Below are 21,838 nucleotides of genomic sequence, written 5' to 3'. Positions count from 1 at the left end.
GGGTCCAACCGGTTCCAAATACTATTTACTTTGACGCCCTGATCTTAGTTCCCATGTGTAGGGGGATCTTTGGCGATTTTATGAGCTTAGAATCTGTGCCATGTGAAGCGCGTCTCAATCCCCAGTTTGGCCTCAATATGTAACATACCTTCCATCTGCCACGCGAGATTGGGCGTAGTTGTGCGAGTGTCAACTATGATCGTCTCAATTCTAGGCCATATAGCGAAAAACTTATTTCACCGAGTTCAGCCAAGACTCCGGTGTAAATTAAACGTTCACAGTTAGCTCGAGATGTTTAGTTGCAAAGCAAATACACAGATGTCACTACTGACCATGATCCAGAATGTCGGTTGGCTTGAAAACTGCACGATTCCGAGACTCCCAATTGGTAACCAGTGCTACAGAAGGCCCACTACTGTTAAAACGGTTTGATAGTATACTGTCACAGGTATACTGTCGAAAATATACTTACCTCACTGGCCTACTGTTATAAGTAGCCCAACAAGTCTGACTCTCATGTCTACGACCATATCACGTTGAAAACACTACTGACCATGATCCAGAATGTCGGTTGGCTTGAAAACTGCACGATTCCGAGACTCCCAATTGGTAACCAGTGCTACAGAAGGCCCACTACTGTTAAAACGGTTTGATAGTATACTGTCACAGGTATACTGTCGAAAATATACTTACCTCACTGGCCTACTGTTATAAGTAGCCCAACAAGTCTGACTCTTATGTCTACGACCATATCACGTTGAAAACACCGGTTCTCGTCCGATCACCGAAGTTAAGCAACGTCGAGCGTGGTTAGTACGTGGATGGGTGACCGCCTCGGAATACCCCGTGTTGTAGACTTTTGGGTTTTTTCGTAATTTTTGTCATTATTCTTCCAGTATCACTACACGGCGGGACGGCTATAGAACTGGCCAAAGGTCAAAGGTCAAAGTAAGATAACGTTAGCGTGTTCTTTTTTTCATATTTCGCCGTCTGACTTTTACTCGAGACTTCGTAATTGGCATGGCCTACACGGATGCGAGCCGAACATGAGGCGATAACTGACAACGAGCTGAATAATATGCTGATCAGATCATTAAAAATTTAAAGACGTAACATCATAACATTTTTGGCAATAGTGTCAATTGTTGGTCATTAATTGTTTTCTGCTTGCAACATCTTTGTTTTGTCTACAGACTCAAGAACGACTAGGCATCCAATTATATCCAAAACCAAACACATGGTGAAGAACTCGGCAAACTCTATCCAACTCGGGCGAGACAACGTCACTCTGGTTTCTCTACAATCCCACGCATAAATCTTTCGCCTTTTACTAAAGATTTCCGTGGAGAGGAACACTCTAATGAGTCTATAGACATTTTTTATAGCCCTGCCAACGGCAGGGTAGTTAATACCAAAGAAAGACCGATCCACCCAATCTCATACTTGAAAGTGATACACTAGTAATAGCCCCCACCCCCTGACACACGCGCACACACGCGAGCAACCAAGACGATCGGCACCAACCGCGCACCAAGCACAATTGTCTCAGACCTCGCATTTCAGGTGTATGGTCTCTCGAACAATAGTCTCTAGGGAAGAGCGGGGAACAAATGTCACAATAATTCCACCAGGTCTGACAAGGACAATCAAGTCGCATAGGTGGCACTACACAGTGGGGACAGGGTCCGTTTTGTCCCCCCAGAGAAATTTAGTTCTTAAGACGCAGGGCGTTTCCATGTTCATATATGGGTCCAACCGGTTCCAAATACTATTTACTTTGACGCCCTGATCTTAGTTCCCATGTGTAGGGGGATCTTTGGCGATTTTATGAGCTTAGAATCTGTGCCATGTGAAGCGCGTCTCAATCCCCAGTTTGGCCTCAATATGTAACATACCTTCCATCTGCCACGCGAGATTGGGCGTAGTTGTGCGAGTGTCAACTATGATCGTCACAATTCTAGGCCATATAGCGAAAAACTTATTTCACCGAGTTCAGCCATGACTCCGGTGTAAATTAAACGTTCACAGTTAGCTCGAGATGTTTAGTTGCAAAGCAAATACACAGATGTCACTACTGACCATGATCCAGAATGTCGGTTGGCTTGAAAACTGCACGATTCCGAGACTCCCAATTGGTAACCAGTGCTACAAGTAGGCCCACTACTGTTAAAACGGTTTGATAGTATACTGTCACAGGTGTACTGTCGAAAATATACTTACCTCACTGGCCTACTGTTATAAGTAGCCCAACAAGTCTGACTCTCATGTCTACGACCATATCACGTTGAAAACACCGGTTCTCGTCCGATCACCGAAGTTAAAGGAAAGGGCCCGCCAAAAAATGGGGAGTTTTGGACGGCCCGGTCAAAACCTTAGGCGGGAATAAGGTTTCATTGATAAATATAAGGAGTTTCAAGGCCCCCAAATTACTTGTAAGGTTCAATAGATACTGGCCTTTCATTGGTTTACCGTTTGCGTATCATTTACATACTCTCATCTTGAAAAATATGACAATATTTACGATCACGTTATTGATTTTTGCAACATTTTCGGTAACGCGCCCCTTGCGGATCTGTAAGGTACCATTCGGATGCTTGAAAAATGTTAGTGGCGTGGCTCCATCTGCTACAGCTGTCACCGCGCCGGTGTTAGTCTCACGTCTTGGCGTCTGCACCACCCTTGGGGAACACCTCAATGCCGTTGGCGTACTGACGAGACCAGCGTCTCTAGAGGCTCCGACATTCGCCATGAGCAGTGACAGCTAGGTCACTTGGCTGGAATGTCCCCATCTCCTCTTTATTTATGTTCATTGCCGGCAATTCTGGCAAATATCTTGAGTCGTCATGGTTGTCAAACAAGTCTTGGATAATATGCTGCTCCATTTCTTCTGTACTGTTCGGATCAGGGGCCTAGCTCTCCACCGGCCCAGAATCCACCGGCGACTCGAAATCCATACTACTATTCTCTCCATTTTCCATTTTCTCCTCTCTCCAACTCACTACTATCGCTATTGACTGCGTAACATACACTAACATTCTTTCGCTATCATTGCTAACTTCATTTACTAGAACACTGGCCTCTTTGTAGCCGATTATGTAACCCATAGTGGAAACACCCGACAGCGCCGCCCGGCATGATACACGTGCTACTGGCATATTTATAACTCGTAGTAAATAAGGTTGTAAAAATAGGCAAATGAGATGCCGTATATGGAAACCATGACGTCACTAAGCAGTGCTTATTTCTGCTACGGGTGGCGCTGTTGCTTGCTTCTGGAGGCGCTATTCAACCTCTTTAAGCAACGTCGAGCGTGGTTAGTACGTGGATGGGTGACCGCCTCGGAATACCACGTGTTGTAGACTTTTGGGTTTTTTCGTAATTTTTGTCATTATTCTTCCAGTATCACTACACGGCGGGACGGCTATAGAACTGGCCAAAGGTCAAAGGTCAAAGTAAGATAACGTTAGCGTGTTCTTTTTTTCATATTTCGCCGTCTGACTTTTACTCGAGACTCCGTAATTGGCATGGCCTACACGGATGCGAGCCGAACATGAGGCGATAACTGACAACGAGCTGAATAATATGCTGATCAGATCATTAAAAATTTAAAGACGTAACATCATAACATTTTTGGCAATAGTGTCAATTGTTGGTCATTAATTGTTTTCTGCTTGCAACATCTTTGTTTTGTCTACAGACTCAAGAACGACTAGGCATCCAATTATATCCAAAACCAAACACATGGTGAAGAACTCGGCAAACTCTATCCAACTCGGGCGAGACAACGTCACTCTGGTTTCTCTTCAATCCCACGCATAAATCTTTCGCCTTTTACTAAAGATTTCCGTGGAGAGGAACACTCTAATGAGTCTATAGACATTTTTTATAGCCCTGCCAACGGCAGGGTAGTTAATACCAAAGAAAGACCGATCCACCCAATCTCATACTTGAAAGTGATACACTAGTAATAGCCCCCACCCCCTGACACACGCGCACACACGCGAGCAACCAAGACGATCGGCACCAACCGCGCACCAAGCACAATTGTCTCAGACCTCGCATTTCAGGTGTATGGTCTCTCGAACAATAGTCTCTAGGGAAGAGCGGGGAACAAATGTCACAATAATTCCACCAGGTCTGACAAGGACAATCAAGTCGCATAGGTGGCACTACACAGTGGGGACAGGGTCCGTTTTGTCCCCCCAGAGAAATTTAGTTCTTAAGACGCAGGGCGTTTCCATGTTCATATATGGGTCCAACCGGTTCCAAATACTATTTGCTTTGACGCCCTGATCTTAGTTCTCATGTGTAGGGGGATCTTTGGCGATTTTATGAGCTTAGAATCTGTGCCATGTGAAGCGCGTCTCAATCCCCAGTTTGGCCTCAATATGTAACATACCTTCCATCTGCCACGCGAGATTGGGCGTAGTTGTGCGAGTGTCAACTATGATCGTCACAATTCTAGGCCATATAGCGAAAAACTTATTTCACCGAGTTCAGCCATGACTCCGGTGTAAATTAAACGTTCACAGTTAGCTCGAGATGTTTAGTTGCAAAGCAAATACACAGATGTCACTACTGACCATGATCCAGAATGTCGGTTGGCTTGAAAACTGCACGATTCCGAGACACCCAATTGGTAACCAGTGCTACAGAAGGCCCACTACTGTTAAAACGGTTTGATAGTATACTGTCACAGGTATACTGTCGAAAATATACTTACCTCACTGGCCTACTGTTATAAGTAGCCATACAAGTCTGACTCTTATGTCTACGACCATATCACGTTGAAAACACCGGTTCTCGTCCGATCACCGAAGTTAAGCAACGTCGAGCGTGGTTAGTACGTGGATGGGTGACCGCCTCGGAATACCACGTGTATGGTCTCTCGAACAATAGTCTCTAGGGAAGAGCGGGGAACAAATGTCACCATAATTCCACCAGGTCTGACAATCAAGTCGCATAGGTGGCTACACAGTGGGGACAGGGTCCGTTTTGTCCCCCCAGAGAAATTTAGTTCTTAAGACGCAGGGCGTTTCCATGTTCATATATGGGTCCAACCGGTTCCAAATACTATTTACTTTGACGCCCTGATCTTAGTTCCCATGTGTAGGGGGATCTTTGGCGATTTTATGAGCTTAGAATCTGTGCCATGTGAAGCGCGTCTCAATCCCCAGTTTGGCCTCAATATGTAACATACCTTCCATCTGCCACGCGAGATTGGGCGTAGTTGTGCGAGTGTCAACTATGATCGTCACAATTCTAGGCCATATAGCGAAAAACTTATTTCACCGAGTTCAGCCATGACTCCGGTGTAAATTAAACGTTCACAGTTAGCTCGAGATGTTTAGTTGCAAAGCAAATACACAGATGTCACTACTGACCATGATCCAGAATGTCGGTTGGCTTGAAAACTGCACGATTCCGAGACTCCCAATTGGTAACCAGTGCTACAGAAGGCCCACTACTGTTAAAACGGTTTGATAGTATACTGTCACAGGTATACTGTCGAAAATATACTTACCTCACTGGCCTACTGTTATAAGTAGTCCAACAAGTCTGACTCTCATGTCTACGACCATATCACGACCCGATCACCGAAGTTAAGCAACGTCGAGCGTGGTTAGTACGTGGATGGGTGACCGCCTCGGAATACCACGTGTTGGAGACTTTTGGGTTTTTTCGTAATTTTTGTCATTATTCTTCCAGTATCACTACACGGCGGGACGGCTATAGAACTGGCCAAAGGTCAAAGGTCAAAGTAAGATAACGTTAGCGTGTTCTTTTTTTCATATTTCGCCGTCTGACTTTTACTCGAGACTCCGTAATTGGCATGGCCTACACGGATGCGAGCCGAACATGAGGCGATAACTGACAACGAGCTGAATAATATGCTGATCAGATCATTAAAAATTTAAAGACGTAACATCATAACATTTTTGGCAATAGTGTCAATTGTTGGTCATTAATTGTTTTCTGCTTGCAACATCTTTGTTTTGTCTACAGACTCAAGAACGACTAGGCATCCAATTATGTCCAAAACCAAACACATGGTGAAGAACTCGGCAAACTCTATCCAACTCGGGCGAGACAACGTCACTCTGGTTTCTCTTCAATCCCACGCATAAATCTTTCGCCTTTTACTAAAGATTTCCGTGGAGAGGAACACTCTAATGAGTCTATAGACATTTTTTATAGCCCTGCCAACGGCAGGGTAGTTAATACCAAAGAAAGACCGATCCACCCAATCTCACACTTGAAAGTGATACACTAGTAATAGCCCCCACCCCCTGACACACGCGCACACACGCGAGCAACCAAGACGATCGGCACCAACCGCGCACCAAGCACAATTGTCTCAGACCTCGCATTTCAGGTGTATGGTCTCTCGAACAATAGTCTCTAGGGAAGAGCGGGGAACAAATGTCACAATAATTCCACCAGGTCTGACAAGGACAATCAAGTCGCATAGGTGGCACTACACAGTGGGGACAGGGTCCGTTTTGTCCCCCCAGAGAAATTTAGTTCTTAAGACGCAGGGCGTTTCCATGTTCATATATGGGTCCAACCGGTTCCAAATACTATTTACTTTGACGCCCTGATCTTAGTTCCCATGTGTAGGGGGATCTTTGGCGATTTTATGAGCTTAGAATCTGTGCCATGTGAAGCGCGTCTCAATCCCCAGTTTGGCCTCAATATGTAACATACCTTCCATCTGCCACGCGAGATTGGGCGTAGTTGTGCGAGTGTCAACTATGATCGTCACAATTCTAGGCCATATAGCGAAAAACTTATTTCACCGAGTTCAGCCATGACTCCGGTGTAAATTAAACGTTCACAGTTAGCTCGAGATGTTTAGTTGCAAAGCAAATACACAGATGTCACTACTGACCATGATCCAGAATGTCGGTTGGCTTGAAAACTGCACGATTCCGAGACTCCCAATTGGTAACCAGTGCTACAAGTAGGCCCACTACTGTTAAAACGGTTTGATAGTATACTGTCACAGGTGTACTGTCGAAAATATACTTACCTCACTGGCCTACTGTTATAAGTAGCCCAACAAGTCTGACTCTCATGTCTACGACCATATCACGTTGAAAACACCGGTTCTCGTCCGATCACCGAAGTTAAGCAACGTCGAGCGTGGTTAGTACGTGGATGGGTGACCGCCTCGGAATACCACGTGTTGTAGACTTTTGGGTTTTTTCGTAATTTTTGTCATTATTCTTCCAGTATCACTACACGGCGGGACGGCTATAGAACTGGCCAAAGGTCAAAGGTCAAAGTAAGATAACGTTAGCGTGTTCTTTTTTTCATATTTCGCCGTCTGACTTTTACTCGAGACTCCGTAATTGGCATGGCCTACACGGATGCGAGCCGAACATGAGGCGATAACTGACAACGAGCTGAATAATATGCTGATCAGATCATTAAAAATTTAAAGACGTAACATCATAACATTTTTGGCAATAGTGTCAATTGTTGGTCATTAATTGTTTTCTGCTTGCAACATCTTTGTTTTGTCTACAGACTCAAGAACGACTAGGCATCCAATTATGTCCAAAACCAAACACATGGTGAAGAACTCGGCAAACTCTATCCAACTCGGGCGAGACAACGTCACTCTGGTTTCTCTTCAATCCCACGCATAAATCTTTCGCCTTTTACTAAAGATTTCCGTGGAGAGGAACACTCTAATGAGTCTATAGACATTTTTTATAGCCCTGCCAACGGCAGGGTAGTTAATACCAAAGAAAGACCGATCCACCCAATCTCATACTTGAAAGTGATACACTAGTAATAGCCCCCACCCCCTGACACACGCGCACACACGCGAGCAACCAAGACGATCGGCACCAACCGCGCACCAAGCACAATTGTCTCAGACCTCGCATTTCAGGTGTATGGTCTCTCGAACAATAGTCTCTAGGGAAGAGCGGGGAACAAATGTCACAATAATTCCACCAGGTCTGACAAGGACAATCAAGTCGCATAGGTGGCACTACACAGTGGGGACAGGGTCCGTTTTGTCCCCCCAGAGAAATTTAGTTCTTAAGACGCAGGGCGTTTCCATGTTCATATATGGGTCCAACCGGTTCCAAATACTATTTACTTTGACGCCCTGATCTTAGTTCCCATGTGTAGGGGGATCTTTGGCGATTTTATGAGCTTAGAATCTGTGCCATGTGAAGCGCGTCTCAATCCCCAGTTTGGCCTCAATATGTAACATACCTTCCATCTGCCACGCGAGATTGGGCGTAGTTGTGCGAGTGTCAACTATGATCGTCTCAATTCTAGGCCATATAGCGAAAAACTTATTTCACCGAGTTCAGCCATGACTCCGGTGTAAATTAAACGTTCACAGTTAGCTCGAGATGTTTAGTTGCAAAGCAAATACACAGATGTCACTACTGACCATGATCCAGAATGTCGGTTGGCTTGAAAACTGCACGATTCCGAGACTCCCAATTGGTAACCAGTGCTACAGAAGGCCCACTACTGTTAAAACGGTTTGATAGTATACTGTCACAGGTATACTGTCGAAAATATACTTACCTCACTGGCCTACTGTTATAAGTAGCCCAACAAGTCTGACTCTCATGTCTACGACCATATCACGTTGAAAACACCGGTTCTCGTCCGATCACCGAAGTTAAGCAACGTCGAGCGTGGTTAGTACGTGAATGGGTGACCGCCTCGGAATACCACGTGTTGTAGACTTTTGGGTTTTTTCGTAATTTTTGTCATTATTCTTCTAGTATCACTACACGGCGGGACGGCTATAGAACTGGCCAAAGGTCAAAGGTCAAAGTAAGATAACGTTAGCGTGTTCTTTTTTTCATATTTCGCCGTCTGACTTTTACTCGAGACTCCGTAATTGGCATGGCCTACACGGATGCGAGCCGAACATGAGGCGATAACTGACAACGAGCTGAATAATATGCTGATCAGATCATTAAAAATTTAAAGACGTAACATCATAACATTTTTGGCAATAGTGTCAATTGTTGGTCATTAATTGTTTTCTGCTTGCAACATCTTTGTTTTGTCTACAGACTCAAGAACGACAAGGCATCCAATTATATCCAAAACCAAACACATGGTGAAGAACTCGGCAAACTCTATCCAACTCGGGCGAGACAACGTCACTCTGGTTTCTCTTCAATCCCACGCATAAATCTTTCGCCTTTTACTAAAGATTTCCGTGGAGAGGAACACTCTAATGAGTCTATAGACATTTTTTATAGCCCTGCCAACGGCAGGGTAGTTAATACCAAAGAAAGACCGATCCACCCAATCTCATACTTGAAAGTGATACACTAGTAATAGCCCCCACCCCCTGACACACGCGCACACACGCGAGCAACCAAGACGATCGGCACCAACCGCGCACCAAGCACAATTGTCTCAGACCTCGCATTTCAGGTGTATGGTCTCTCGAACAATAGTCTCTAGGGAAGAGCGGGGAACAAATGTCACAATAATTCCACCAGGTCTGACAAGGACAATCAAGTCGCATAGGTGGCACTACACAGTGGGGACAGGGTCCGTTTTGTCCCCCCAGAGAAATTTAGTTCTTAAGACGCAGGGCGTTTCCATGTTCATATATGGGTCCAACCGGTTCCAAATACTATTTACTTTGACGCCCTGATCTTAGTTCCCATGTGTAGGGGGATCTTTGGCGATTTTATGAGCTTAGAATCTGTGCCATGTGAAGCGCGTCTCAATCCCCAGTTTGGCCTCAATATGTAACATACCTTCCATCTGCCACGCGAGATTGGGCGTAGTTGTGCGAGTGTCAACTATGATCGTCTCAATTCTAGGCCATATAGCGAAAAACTTATTTCACCGAGTTCAGCCATGACTCCGGTGTAAATTAAACGTTCACAGTTAGCTCGAGATGTTTAGTTGCAAAGCAAATACACAGATGTCACTACTGACCATGATCCAGAATGTCGGTTGGCTTGAAAACTGCACGATTCCGAGACTCCCAATTGGTAACCAGTGCTACAGAAGGCCCACTACTGTTAAAACGGTTTGATAGTATACTGTCACAGGTATACTGTCGAAAATATACTTACCTCACTGGCCTACTGTTATAAGTAGCCCAACAAGTCTGACTCTCATGTCTACGACCATATCACGTTGAAAACACCGGTTCTCGTCCGATCACCGAAGTTAAGCAACGTCGAGCGTGGTTAGTACGTGGATGGGTGACCGCCTCGGAATACCACGTGTTGTAGACTTTTGGGTTTTTTCGTAATTTTTGTCATTATTCTTCCAGTATCACTACACGGCGGGACGGCTATAGAACTGGCCAAAGGTCAAAGGTCAAAGTAAGATAACGTTAGCGTGTTCTTTTTTTCATATTTCGCCGTCTGACTTTTACTCGAGACTCCGTAATTGGCATGGCCTACACGGATGCGAGCCGAACATGAGGCGATAACTGACAACGAGCTGAATAATATGCTGATCAGATCATTAAAAATTTAAAGACGTAACATCATAACATTTTTGGCAATAGTGTCAATTGTTGGTCATTAATTGTTTTCTGCTTGCAACATCTTTGTTTTGTCTACAGACTCAAGAACGACAAGGCATCCAATTATATCCAAAACCAAACACATGGTGAAGAACTCGGCAAACTCTATCCAACTCGGGCGAGACAACGTCACTCTGGTTTCTCTTCAATCCCACGCATAAATCTTTCGCCTTTTACTAAAGATTTCCGTGGAGAGGAACACTCTAATGAGTCTATAGACATTTTTTATAGCCCTGCCAACGGCAGGGTAGTTAATACCAAAGAAAGACCGATCCACCCAATCTCATACTTGAAAGTGATACACTAGTAATATTTTCGGAAATTTACTTCAGCGGAGCAGTAATGAGGTATTTTGAATCGGACACTGTCAATTCTCCTTATCACTCACAGAAGCCAAGTCATAGGTGTTTAGTTATGCAGGGGCTTAATCAATTACCTGCACTCCCTGTGGGGTGGGTAACTTTACCTGTTGAACAGCTGGCCGTAGGGGGATGATTGGAAGAGCCTGTACATGTCGACCTGCTGAACTAAGGTTAATGTTATTTTCAATCCACGATTGCATGTCACCTGATGTTCGAGATTTCGCGGGGAAAGAAATTGTAAACAAACGCATGTGTGCAGTTCAAATGTAAACAAAAATGTATTTTTGGTACTTTCGGTTGCTGGACTTGGGTTTTCCCGCAGTAAGGAGCTGGGGTCAAATTGGTGGTCTATTGTTTATGGGTGCTGTGTTAGCCAGAGCTAGCCCTTGATTATGAAGGGATTTTCAAATGAAGGTTACCATGGTCTGTTTATGTGCTCACCACAGCTTTCAATACTTGATCTGAAGAGGCGCGCTGAACCTGAAATGGCCTTATCAAGGAGCTGCTCACGGTGCTGAACGTCTAGCTTGCCTGTCGAGTAAGTGCCTTGGCCGAGACCTGGCGCATATTGCTGACTATTAAAGGAACGAGGCATTGCCTCATCATCACTATCGGACCAACTGATATACTTTTATATGCACGCATACAGCACGCCACAGCTAGGTCCGAGTCTGTGGACAAATGGTTGGTTTAATTTGTCTCTTCGGTATGGCTCCTTTGATATTGCATTAGATTTTCATTGCAATTCAATCTATTCAAGATATAGCCCATTTGAGCCCCCATTTGAACCTGCCTGCGCCACGGGTACAATGCTAGTACACTAGTAATAGCCCCCACCCCCTGACACACGCGCACACACGCGAGCAACCAAGACGATCGGCACCAACCGCGCACCAAGCACAATTGTCTCAGACCTCGCATTTCAGGTGTATGGTCTCTCGAACAATAGTCTCTAGGGAAGAGCGGGGAACAAATGTCACAATAATTCCACCAGGTCTGACAAGGACAATCAAGTCGCATAGGTGGCACTACACAGTGGGGACAGGGTCCGTTTTGTCCCCCCAGAGAAATTTAGTTCTTAAGACGCAGGGCGTTTCCATGTTCATATATGGGTCCAACCGGTTCCAAATACTATTTACTTTGACGCCCTGATCTTAGTTCCCATGTGTAGGGGGATCTTTGGCGATTTTATGAGCTTAGAATCTGTGCCATGTGAAGCGCGTCTCAATCCCCAGTTTGGCCTCAATATGTAACATACCTTCCATCTGCCACGCGAGATTGGGCGTAGTTGTGCGAGTGTCAACTATGATCGTCACAATTCTAGGCCATATAGCGAAAAACTTATTTCACCGAGTTCAGCCATGACTCCGGTGTAAATTAAACGTTCACAGTTAGCTCGAGATGTTTAGTTGCAAAGCAAATACACAGATGTCACTACTGACCATGATCCAGAATGTCGGTTGGCTTGAAAACTGCACGATTCCGAGACTCCCAATTGGTAACCAGTGCTACAGAAGGCCCACTACTGTTAAAACGGTTTGATAGTATACTGTCACAGGTATACTGTCGAAAATATACTTACCTCACTGGCCTACTGTTATAAGTAGCCCAACAAGTCTGACTCTCATGTCTACGACCATATCACGTTGAAAACACCGGTTCTCGTCCGATCACCGAAGTTAAGCAACGTCGAGCGTGGTTAGTACGTGGATGGGTGACCGCCTCGGAATACCACGTGTTGTAGACTTTTGGGTTTTTTCGTAATTTTTGTCATTATTCTTCCAGTATCACTACACGGCGGGACGGCTATAGAACTGGCCAAAGGTCAAAGGTCAAAGTAAGATAACGTTAGCGTGTTCTTTTTTTCATATTTCGCCGTCTGACTTTTACTCGAGACTCCGTAATTGGCATGGCCTACACGGATGCGAGCCGAACATGAGGCGATAACTGACAACGAGCTGAATAATATGCTGATCAGATCATTAAAAATTTAAAGACGTAACATCATAACATTTTTGGCAATAGTGTCAATTGTTGGTCATTAATTGTTTTCTGCTTGCAACATCTTTGTTTTGTCTACAGACTCAAGAACGACAAGGCATCCAATTATATCCAAAACCAAACACATGGTGAAGAACTCGGCAAACTCTATCCAACTCGGGCGAGACAACGTCACTCTGGTTTCTCTTCAATCCCACGCATAAATCTTTCGCCTTTTACTAAAGATTTCCGTGGAGAGGAACACTCTAATGAGTCTATAGACATTTTTTATAGCCCTGCCAACGGCAGGGTAGTTAATACCAAAGAAAGACCGATCCACCCAATCTCATACTTGAAAGTGATACACTAGTAATAGCCCCCACCCCCTGACACACGCTCACACACGCGAGCAACCAAGACGATCGGCACCAACCGCGCACCAAGCACAATTGTCTCAGACCTCGCATTTCAGGTGTATGGTCTCTCGAACAATAGTCTCTAGGGAAGAGCGGGGAACAAATGTCACAATAATTCCACCAGGTCTGACAAGGACAATCAAGTCGCATAGGTGGCACTACACAGTGGGGACAGGGTCCGTTTTGTCCCCCCAGAGAAATTTAGTTCTTAAGACGCAGGGCGTTTCCATGTTCATATATGGGTCCAACCGGTTCCAAATACTATTTACTTTGACGCCCTGATCTTAGTTCCCATGTGTAGGGGGATCTTTGGCGATTTTATGAGCTTAGAATCTGTGCCATGTGAAGCGCGTCTCAATCCCCAGTTTGGCCTCAATATGTAACATACCTTCCATCTGCCACGCGAGATTGGGCGTAGTTGTGCGAGTGTCAACTATGATCGTCACAATTCTAGGCCATATAGCGAAAAACTTATTTCACCGAGTTCAGCCATGACTCCGGTGTAAATTAAACGTTCACAGTTAGCTCGAGATGTTTAGTTGCAAAGCAAATACACAGATGTCACTACTGACCATGATCCAGAATGTCGGTTGGCTTGAAAACTGCACGATTCCGAGACTCCCAATTGGTAACCAGTGCTACAAGTAGGCCCACTACTGTTAAAACGGTTTGATAGTATACTGTCACAGGTGTACTGTCGAAAATATACTTACCTCACTGGCCTACTGTTATAAGTAGCCCAACAAGTCTGACTCTCATGTCTACGACCATATCACGTTAAAAACACCGGTTCTCGTCCGATCACCGAAGTTAAGCAACGTCGAGCGTGGTTAGTACGTGGATGGGTGACCGCCTCGGAATACCACGTGTTGTAGACTTTTGGGTTTTTTCGTAATTTTTGTCATTATTCTTCCAGTATCACTAAACGGCGGGACGGCTATAGAAGTGGCCAAAGGTCAAAGGTCAAAGTAAGATAACGTTAGCGTGTTCTTTTTTTCATATTTCGCCGTCTGACTTTTACTCGAGACTCCGTAATTGGCATGGCCTACACGGATGCGAGCCGAACATGAGGCGATAACTGACAACGAGCTGAATAATATGCTGATCAGATCATTAAAAATTTAAAGACGTAACATCATAACATTTTTGGCAATAGTGTCAATTGTTGGTCATTAATTGTTTTCTGCTTGCAACATCTTTGTTTTGTCTACAGACTCAAGAACGACTAGGCATCCAATTATATCCAAAACCAAACACATGGTGAAGAACTCGGCAAACTCTATCCAACTCGGGCGAGACAACGTCACTCTGGTTTCTCTTCAATCCCACGCATAAATCTTTCGCCTTTTACTAAAGATTTCCGTGGAGAGGAACACTCTAATGAGTCTATAGACATTTTTATAGCCCTGCCAACGGCAGGGTAGTTAATACCAAAGAAAGACCGATCCACCCAATCTCATACTTGAAAGTGATACACTAGTAATAGCCCCCACCCCCTGACACACGCGCACACACGCGAGCAACCAAGACGATCGGCACCAACCGCGCACCAAGCACAATTGTCTCAGACCTCGCATTTCAGGTGTATGGTCTCTCGAACAATAGTCTCTAGGGAAGAGCGGGGAACAAATGTCACAATAATTCCACCAGGTCTGACAAGGACAATCAAGTCGCATAGGTGGCACTACACAGTGGGGACAGGGTCCGTTTTGTCCCCCCAGAGAAATTTAGTTCTTAAGACGCAGGGCGTTTCCATGTTCATATATGGGTCCAACCGGTTCCAAATACTATTTACTTTGACGCCCTGATCTTAGTTCCCATGTGTAGGGGGATCTTTGGCGATTTTATGAGCTTAGAATCTGTGCCATGTGAAGCGCGTCTCAATCCCCAGTTTGGCCTCAATATGTAACATACCTTCCATCTGCCACGCGAGATTGGGCGTAGTTGTGCGAGTGTCAACTATGATCGTCTCAATTCTAGGCCATATAGCGAAAAACTTATTTCACCGAGTTCAGCCATGACTCCGGTGTAAATTAAACGTTCACAGTTAGCTCGAGATGTTTAGTTGCAAAGCAAATACACAGATGTCACTACTGACCATGATCCAGAATGTCGGTTGGCTTGAAAACTGCACGATTCCGAGACTCCCAATTGGTAACCAGTGCTACAGAAGGCCCACTACTGTTAAAACGGTTTGATAGTATACTGTCACAGGTATACTGTCGAAAATATACTTACCTCACTGGCCTACTGTTATAAGTAGCCCAACAAGTCTGACTCTCATGTCTACGACCATATCACGTTGAAAACACCGGTTCTCGTCCGATCACCGAAGTTAAGCAACGTCGAGCGTGGTTAGTACGTGGATGGGTGACCGCCTCGGAATACCACGTGTTGTAGACTTTTGGGTTTTTTCGTAATTTTTGTCATTATTCTTCCAGTATCACCACACGGCGGGACGGCTATAGAACTGGCCAAAGGTCAAAGGTCAAAGTAAGATAACGTTAGCGTGTTCTTTTTTTCATATTTCGCCGTCTGACTTTTACTCGAGACTCCGTAATTGGCATGGCCTACACGGATGCGAGCCGAACATGAGGCGATAACTGACAACGAGCTGAATAATATGCTGATCAGATCATTAAAAATTTAAAGACGTAACATCATAACATTTTTGGCAATAGTGTCAATTGTTGGTCATTAATTGTTTTCTGCTTGCAACATCTTTGTTTTGTCTACAGACTCAAGAACGACAAGGCATCCAATTATATCCAAAACCAAACACATGGTGAAGAACTCGGCAAACTCTATCCAACTCGGGCGAGACAACGTCACTCTGGTTTCTCTTCAATCCCACGCATAAATCTTTCGCCTTTTACTAAAGATTTCCGTGGAGAGGAACACTCTAATGAGTCTATAGACATTTTTTATAGCCCTGCCAACGGCAGGGTAGTTAATACCAAAGAAAGACCGATCCACCCAATCTCATACTTGAAAGTGATACACTAGTAATAGCCCCCACCCCCTGACACACGCGCACACACGCGAGCAACCAAGACGATCGGCACCAACCGCGCACCAAGCACAATTGTCTCAGACCTCGCATTTCAGCTGTATGGTCTCTCGAACAATAGTCTCTAGGGAAGAGCGGGGAACAAATGTCACAATAATTCCACCAGGTCTGACAAGGACAATCAAGTCGCATAGGTGGCACTACACAGTGGGGACAGGGTCCGTTTTGTCCCCCCAGAGAAATTTAGTTCTTAAGACGCAGGGCGTTTCCATGTTCATATATGGGTCCAACCGGTTCCAAATACTATTTACTTTGACGCCCTGATCTTAGTTCCCATGTGTAGGGGGATCTTTGGCGATTTTATGAGCTTAGAATCTGTGCCATGTGAAGCGCGTCTCAATCCCCAGTTTGGCCTCAATATGTAACATACCTTCCATCTGCCACGCGAGATTGGGCGTAGTTGTGCGAGTGTCAACTATGATCGTCACAATTCTAGGCCATATAGCGAAAAACTTATTTCACCGAGTTCAGCCATGACTCCGGTGTAAATTAAACGTTCACAGTTAGCTCGAGATGTTTAGTTGCAAAGCAAATACACAGATGTCACTACTGACCATGATCCAGAATGTCGGTTGGCTTGAAAACTGCACGATTCCGAGACTCCCAATTGGTAACCAGTGCTACAAGTAGGCCCACTACTGTTAAAACGGTTTGATAGTATACTGTCACAGGTGTACTGTCGAAAATATACTTACCTCACTGGCCTACTGTTATAAGTAGCCCAACAAGTCTGACTCTCATGTCTACGACCATATCACGTTGAAAACACCGGTTCTCGTCCGATCACCGAAGTTAAGCAACGTCGAGCGTGGTTAGTACGTGGATGGGTGACCGCCTCGGAATACCACGTGTTGTAGACTTTTGGGTTTTTTCGTAATTTTTGTCATTATTCTTCCAGTATCACTACACGGCGGGACGGCTATAGAACTGGCCAAAGGTCAAAGGTCAAAGTAAGATAACGTTAGCGTGTTCTTTTTTTCATATTTCGCCGTCTGACTTTTACTCGAGACTCCGTAATTGGCATGGCCTACACGGATGCGAGCCGAACATGAGGCGATAACTGACAACGAGCTGAATAATATGCTGATCAGATCATTAAAAATTTAAAGACGTAACATCATAACATTTTTGGCAATAGTGTCAATTGTTGGTCATTAATTGTTTTCTGCTTGCAACATCTTTGTTTTGTCTACAGACTCAAGAACGACTAGGCATCCAATTATATCCAAAACCAAACACATGGTGAAGAACTCGGCAAACTCTATCCAACTCGGGCGAGACAACGTCACTCTGGTTTCTCTTCAATCCCACGCATAAATCTTTCGCCTTTTACTAAAGATTTCCGTGGAGAGGAACACTCTAATGAGTCTATAGACATTTTTATAGCCCTGCCAACGGCAGGGTAGTTAATACCAAAGAAAGACCGATCCACCCAATCTCATACTTGAAAGTGATACACTAGTAATAGCCCCCACCCCCTGACACACGCGCACACACGCGAGCAACCAAGACGATCGGCACCAACCGCGCACCAAGCACAATTGTCTCAGACCTCGCATTTCAGCTGTATGGTCTCTCGAACAATAGTCTCTAGGGAAGAGCGGGGAACAAATGTCACAATAATTCCACCAGGTCTGACAAGGACAATCAAGTCGCATAGGTGGCACTACACAGTGGGGACAGGGTCCGTTTTGTCCCCCCAGAGAAATTTAGTTCTTAAGACGCAGGGCGTTTCCATGTTCATATATGGGTCCAACCGGTTCCAAATACTATTTACTTTGACGCCCTGATCTTAGTTCCCATGTGTAGGGGGATCTTTGGCGATTTTATGAGCTTAGAATCTGTGCCATGTGAAGCGCGTCTCAATCCCCAGTTTGGCCTCAATATGTAACATACCTTCCATCTGCCACGCGAGATTGGGCGTAGTTGTGCGAGTGTCAACTATGATCGTCACAATTCTAGGCCATATAGCGAAAAACTTATTTCACCGAGTTCAGCCATGACTCCGGTGTAAATTAAACGTTCACAGTTAGCTCGAGATGTTTAGTTGCAAAGCAAATACACAGATGTCACTACTGACCATGATCCAGAATGTCGGTTGGCTTGAAAACTGCACGATTCCGAGACTCCCAATTGGTAACCAGTGCTACAAGTAGGCCCACTACTGTTAAAACGGTTTGATAGTATACTGTCACAGGTGTACTGTCGAAAATATACTTACCTCACTGGCCTACTGTTATAAGTAGCCCAACAAGTCTGACTCTCATGTCTACGACCATATCACGTTGAAAACACCGGTTCTCGTCCGATCACCGAAGTTAAGCAACGTCGAGCGTGGTTAGTACGTGGATGGGTGACCGCCTCGGAATACCACGTGTTGTAGACTTTTGGGTTTTTTCGTAATTTTTGTCATTATTCTTCCAGTATCACTACACGGCGGGACGGCTATAGAACTGGCCAAAGGTCAAAGGTCAAAGTAAGATAACGTTAGCGTGTTCTTTTTTTCATATTTCGCCGTCTGACTTTTACTCGAGACTCCGTAATTGGCATGGCCTACACGGATGCGAGCCGAACATGAGGCGATAACTGACAACGAGCTGAATAATATGCTGATCAGATCATTAAAAATTTAAAGACGTAACATCATAACATTTTTGGCAATAGTGTCAATTGTTGGTCATTAATTGTTTTCTGCTTGCAACATCTTTGTTTTGTCTACAGACTCAAGAACGACTAGGCATCCAATTATATCCAAAACCAAACACATGGTGAAGAACTCGGCAAACTCTATCCAACTCGGGCGAGACAACGTCACTCTGGTTTCTCTTCAATCCCACGCATAAATCTTTCGCCTTTTACTAAAGATTTCCGTGGAGAGGAACACTCTAATGAGTCTATAGACATTTTTATAGCCCTGCCAACGGCAGGGTAGTTAATACCAAAGAAAGACCGATCCACCCAATCTCATACTTGAAAGTGATACACTAGTAATAGCCCCCACCCCCTGACACACGCGCACACACGCGAGCAACCAAGACGATCGGCACCAACCGCGCACCAAGCACAATTGTCTCAGACCTCGCATTTCAGGTGTATGGTCTCTCGAACAATAGTCTCTAGGGAAGAGCGGGGAACAAATGTCACAATAATTCCACCAGGTCTGACAAGGACAATCAAGTCGCATAGGTGGCACTACACAGTGGGGACAGGGTCCGTTTTGTCCCCCCAGAGAAATTTAGTTCTTAAGACGCAGGGCGTTTCCATGTTCATATATGGGTCCAACCGGTTCCAAATACTATTTACTTTGACGCCCTGATCTTAGTTCCCATGTGTAGGGGGATCTTTGGCGATTTTATGAGCTTAGAATCTGTGCCATGTGAAGCGCGTCTCAATCCCCAGTTTGGCCTCAATATGTAACATACCTTCCATCTGCCACGCGAGATTGGGCGTAGTTGTGCGAGTGTCAACTATGATCGTCACAATTCTAGGCCATATAGCGAAAAACTTATTTCACCGAGTTCAGCCATGACTCCGGTGTAAATTAAACGTTCACAGTTAGCTCGAGATGTTTAGTTGCAAAGCAAATACACAGATGTCACTACTGACCATGATCCAGAATGTCGGTTGGCTTGAAAACTGCACGATTCCGAGACTCCCAATTGGTAACCAGTGCTACAGAAGGCCCACTACTGTTAAAACGGTTTGATAGTATACTGTCACAGGTATACTGTCGAAAATATACTTACCTCACTGGCCTACTGTTATAAGTAGCCCAACAAGTCTAACTCTCATGTCTACGACCATATCACGTTGAAAACACCGGTTCTCGTCCGATCACCGAAGTTAAGCAACGTCGAGCGTGGTTAGTACGTGGATGGGTGACCGCCTCGGAATACCACGTGTTGTAGACTTTTGGGTTTTTTCGTAATTTTTGTCATTATTCTTCCAGTATCACTACACGGCGGGACGGCTATAGAACTGGCCAAAGGTCAAAGGTCAAAGTAAGATAACGTTAGCGTGTTCTTTTTTTCATATTTCGCCGTCTGACTTTTACTCGAGACTCCGTAATTGGCATGGCCTACACGGATGCGAGCCGAACATGAGGCGATAACTGACAACGAGCTGAATAATATGCTGATCAGATCATTAAAAATTTAAAGACGTAACATCATAACATTTTTGGCAATAGTGTCAATTGTTGGTCATTAATTGTTTTCTGCTTGCAACATCTTTGTTTTGTCTACAGACTCAAGAACGACTAGGCATCCAATTATATCCAAAACCAAACACATGGTGAAGAACTCGGCAAACTCTATCCAACTCGGGCGAGACAACGTCACTCTGGTTTCTCTTCAATCCCACGCATAAATCTTTCGCCTTTTACTAAAGATTTCCGTGGAGAGGAACACTCTAATGAGTCTATAGACATTTTTATAGCCCTGCCAACGGCAGGGTAGTTAATACCAAAGAAAGACCGATCCACCCAATCTCATACTTGAAAGTGATACACTAGTAATAGCCCCCACCCCCTGACACACGCGCACACACGCGAGCAACCAAGACGATCGGCACCAACCGCGCACCAAGCACAATTGTCTCAGACCTCGCATTTCAGGTGTATGGTCTCTCGAACAATAGTCTCTAGGGAAGAGCGGGGAACAAATGTCACAATAATTCCACCAGGTCTGACAAGGACAATCAAGTCGCATAGGTGGCACTACACAGTGGGGACAGGGTCCGTTTTGTCCCCCCAGAGAAATTTAGTTCTTAAGACGCAGGGCGTTTCCATGTTCATATATGGGTCCAACCGGTTCCAAATACTATTTACTTTGACGCCCTGATCTTAGTTCCCATGTGTAGGGGGATCTTTGGCGATTTTATGAGCTTAGACTCTGTGCCATGTGAAGCGCGTCTCAATCCCCAGTTTGGCCTCAATATGTAACATACCTTCCATCTGCCACGCGAGATTGGGCGTAGTTGTGCGAGTGTCAACTATGATCGTCACAATTCTAGGCCATATAGCGAAAAACTTATTTCACCGAGTTCAGCCATGACTCCGGTGTAAATTAAACGTTCACAGTTAGCTCGAGATGTTTAGTTGCAAAGCAAATACACCGATGTCACTACTGACCATGATCCAGAATGTCGGTTGGCTTGAAAACTGCACGATTCCGAGACTCCCAATTGGTAACCAGTGCTACAGAAGGCCCACTACTGTTAAAACGGTTTGATAGTATACTGTCACAGGTATACTGTCGAAAATATACTTACCTCACTGGCCTACTGTTATAAGTAGCCCAACAAGTCTGACTCTCATGTCTACGACCATATCACGTTGAAAACACCGGTTCTCGTCCGATCACCGAAGTTAAGCAACGTCGAGCGTGGTTAGTACGTGGATGGGTGACCGCCTCGGAATACCACGTGTTGTAGACTTTTGGGTTTTTTCGTAATTTTTGTCATT

At 44.9% G+C, this 21,838-nt stretch overlaps 23 non-coding genes and 1 pseudogene across 23 annotated transcripts; all 24 read left to right on the top strand.

Annotated features, from left to right (window-relative positions):
- Positions 1–739: 739 nt before the first annotated feature.
- On the top strand, positions 740–858 carry LOC135490499 (5S ribosomal RNA). The gene has a single exon (XR_010447691.1). It is a non-coding gene; the product is annotated as a 5S ribosomal RNA (ribosomal RNA).
- A 425-nt stretch (positions 859–1,283) lies between these two features.
- LOC135490530 (U5 spliceosomal RNA) lies at positions 1,284–1,403 on the top strand. Its single transcript, XR_010447721.1, has one exon. It is a non-coding gene; the product is annotated as a U5 spliceosomal RNA (small nuclear RNA).
- Positions 1,404–3,787: 2,384 nt separating this feature from the next.
- LOC135490485 (U5 spliceosomal RNA) lies at positions 3,788–3,907 on the top strand. Its single transcript, XR_010447677.1, has one exon. It is a non-coding gene; the product is annotated as a U5 spliceosomal RNA (small nuclear RNA).
- An 862-nt stretch (positions 3,908–4,769) lies between these two features.
- LOC135490470 (5S ribosomal RNA) lies at positions 4,770–4,887 on the top strand (annotated as a pseudogene).
- A 1,209-nt stretch (positions 4,888–6,096) lies between these two features.
- On the top strand, positions 6,097–6,216 carry LOC135490484 (U5 spliceosomal RNA). The gene has a single exon (XR_010447676.1). It is a non-coding gene; the product is annotated as a U5 spliceosomal RNA (small nuclear RNA).
- An 863-nt stretch (positions 6,217–7,079) lies between these two features.
- LOC135490076 (5S ribosomal RNA) lies at positions 7,080–7,198 on the top strand. The gene has a single exon (XR_010447291.1). It is a non-coding gene; the product is annotated as a 5S ribosomal RNA (ribosomal RNA).
- A 425-nt stretch (positions 7,199–7,623) lies between these two features.
- On the top strand, positions 7,624–7,743 carry LOC135490483 (U5 spliceosomal RNA). The gene has a single exon (XR_010447675.1). It is a non-coding gene; the product is annotated as a U5 spliceosomal RNA (small nuclear RNA).
- Positions 7,744–8,605: 862 nt separating this feature from the next.
- On the top strand, positions 8,606–8,724 carry LOC135490522 (5S ribosomal RNA). The gene has a single exon (XR_010447714.1). It is a non-coding gene; the product is annotated as a 5S ribosomal RNA (ribosomal RNA).
- Positions 8,725–9,149: 425 nt separating this feature from the next.
- LOC135490482 (U5 spliceosomal RNA) lies at positions 9,150–9,269 on the top strand. The gene has a single exon (XR_010447674.1). It is a non-coding gene; the product is annotated as a U5 spliceosomal RNA (small nuclear RNA).
- An 862-nt stretch (positions 9,270–10,131) lies between these two features.
- Positions 10,132–10,250, top strand: LOC135490064 (5S ribosomal RNA). The gene has a single exon (XR_010447280.1). It is a non-coding gene; the product is annotated as a 5S ribosomal RNA (ribosomal RNA).
- Positions 10,251–10,675: 425 nt separating this feature from the next.
- LOC135490481 (U5 spliceosomal RNA) lies at positions 10,676–10,795 on the top strand. Its single transcript, XR_010447673.1, has one exon. It is a non-coding gene; the product is annotated as a U5 spliceosomal RNA (small nuclear RNA).
- Positions 10,796–12,536: 1,741 nt separating this feature from the next.
- LOC135490053 (5S ribosomal RNA) lies at positions 12,537–12,655 on the top strand. Its single transcript, XR_010447269.1, has one exon. It is a non-coding gene; the product is annotated as a 5S ribosomal RNA (ribosomal RNA).
- Positions 12,656–13,080: 425 nt separating this feature from the next.
- LOC135490480 (U5 spliceosomal RNA) lies at positions 13,081–13,200 on the top strand. The gene has a single exon (XR_010447672.1). It is a non-coding gene; the product is annotated as a U5 spliceosomal RNA (small nuclear RNA).
- An 863-nt stretch (positions 13,201–14,063) lies between these two features.
- Positions 14,064–14,182, top strand: LOC135490547 (5S ribosomal RNA). The gene has a single exon (XR_010447738.1). It is a non-coding gene; the product is annotated as a 5S ribosomal RNA (ribosomal RNA).
- Positions 14,183–14,607: 425 nt separating this feature from the next.
- On the top strand, positions 14,608–14,726 carry LOC135490536 (U5 spliceosomal RNA). Its single transcript, XR_010447727.1, has one exon. It is a non-coding gene; the product is annotated as a U5 spliceosomal RNA (small nuclear RNA).
- An 862-nt stretch (positions 14,727–15,588) lies between these two features.
- On the top strand, positions 15,589–15,707 carry LOC135490505 (5S ribosomal RNA). The gene has a single exon (XR_010447697.1). It is a non-coding gene; the product is annotated as a 5S ribosomal RNA (ribosomal RNA).
- A 425-nt stretch (positions 15,708–16,132) lies between these two features.
- Positions 16,133–16,252, top strand: LOC135490479 (U5 spliceosomal RNA). Its single transcript, XR_010447671.1, has one exon. It is a non-coding gene; the product is annotated as a U5 spliceosomal RNA (small nuclear RNA).
- Positions 16,253–17,115: 863 nt separating this feature from the next.
- LOC135490393 (5S ribosomal RNA) lies at positions 17,116–17,234 on the top strand. Its single transcript, XR_010447597.1, has one exon. It is a non-coding gene; the product is annotated as a 5S ribosomal RNA (ribosomal RNA).
- A 425-nt stretch (positions 17,235–17,659) lies between these two features.
- On the top strand, positions 17,660–17,778 carry LOC135490535 (U5 spliceosomal RNA). The gene has a single exon (XR_010447726.1). It is a non-coding gene; the product is annotated as a U5 spliceosomal RNA (small nuclear RNA).
- An 863-nt stretch (positions 17,779–18,641) lies between these two features.
- On the top strand, positions 18,642–18,760 carry LOC135490276 (5S ribosomal RNA). The gene has a single exon (XR_010447486.1). It is a non-coding gene; the product is annotated as a 5S ribosomal RNA (ribosomal RNA).
- Positions 18,761–19,185: 425 nt separating this feature from the next.
- LOC135490533 (U5 spliceosomal RNA) lies at positions 19,186–19,304 on the top strand. The gene has a single exon (XR_010447724.1). It is a non-coding gene; the product is annotated as a U5 spliceosomal RNA (small nuclear RNA).
- An 862-nt stretch (positions 19,305–20,166) lies between these two features.
- Positions 20,167–20,285, top strand: LOC135490161 (5S ribosomal RNA). The gene has a single exon (XR_010447374.1). It is a non-coding gene; the product is annotated as a 5S ribosomal RNA (ribosomal RNA).
- Positions 20,286–20,710: 425 nt separating this feature from the next.
- Positions 20,711–20,829, top strand: LOC135490532 (U5 spliceosomal RNA). Its single transcript, XR_010447723.1, has one exon. It is a non-coding gene; the product is annotated as a U5 spliceosomal RNA (small nuclear RNA).
- An 862-nt stretch (positions 20,830–21,691) lies between these two features.
- Positions 21,692–21,810, top strand: LOC135490046 (5S ribosomal RNA). Its single transcript, XR_010447263.1, has one exon. It is a non-coding gene; the product is annotated as a 5S ribosomal RNA (ribosomal RNA).
- Positions 21,811–21,838: the final 28 nt, after the last annotated feature.

The sequence above is a fragment of the Lineus longissimus genome, chromosome 6 (genome assembly GCF_910592395.1).
Source record: "Lineus longissimus chromosome 6, tnLinLong1.2, whole genome shotgun sequence".
Classification (NCBI taxonomy): Eukaryota; Metazoa; Nemertea; class Pilidiophora; order Heteronemertea; family Lineidae; genus Lineus; species Lineus longissimus.
Note: the sequence above shows the minus strand (reverse complement) of the source record. Positions and strands in the feature narration are given on the sequence as shown.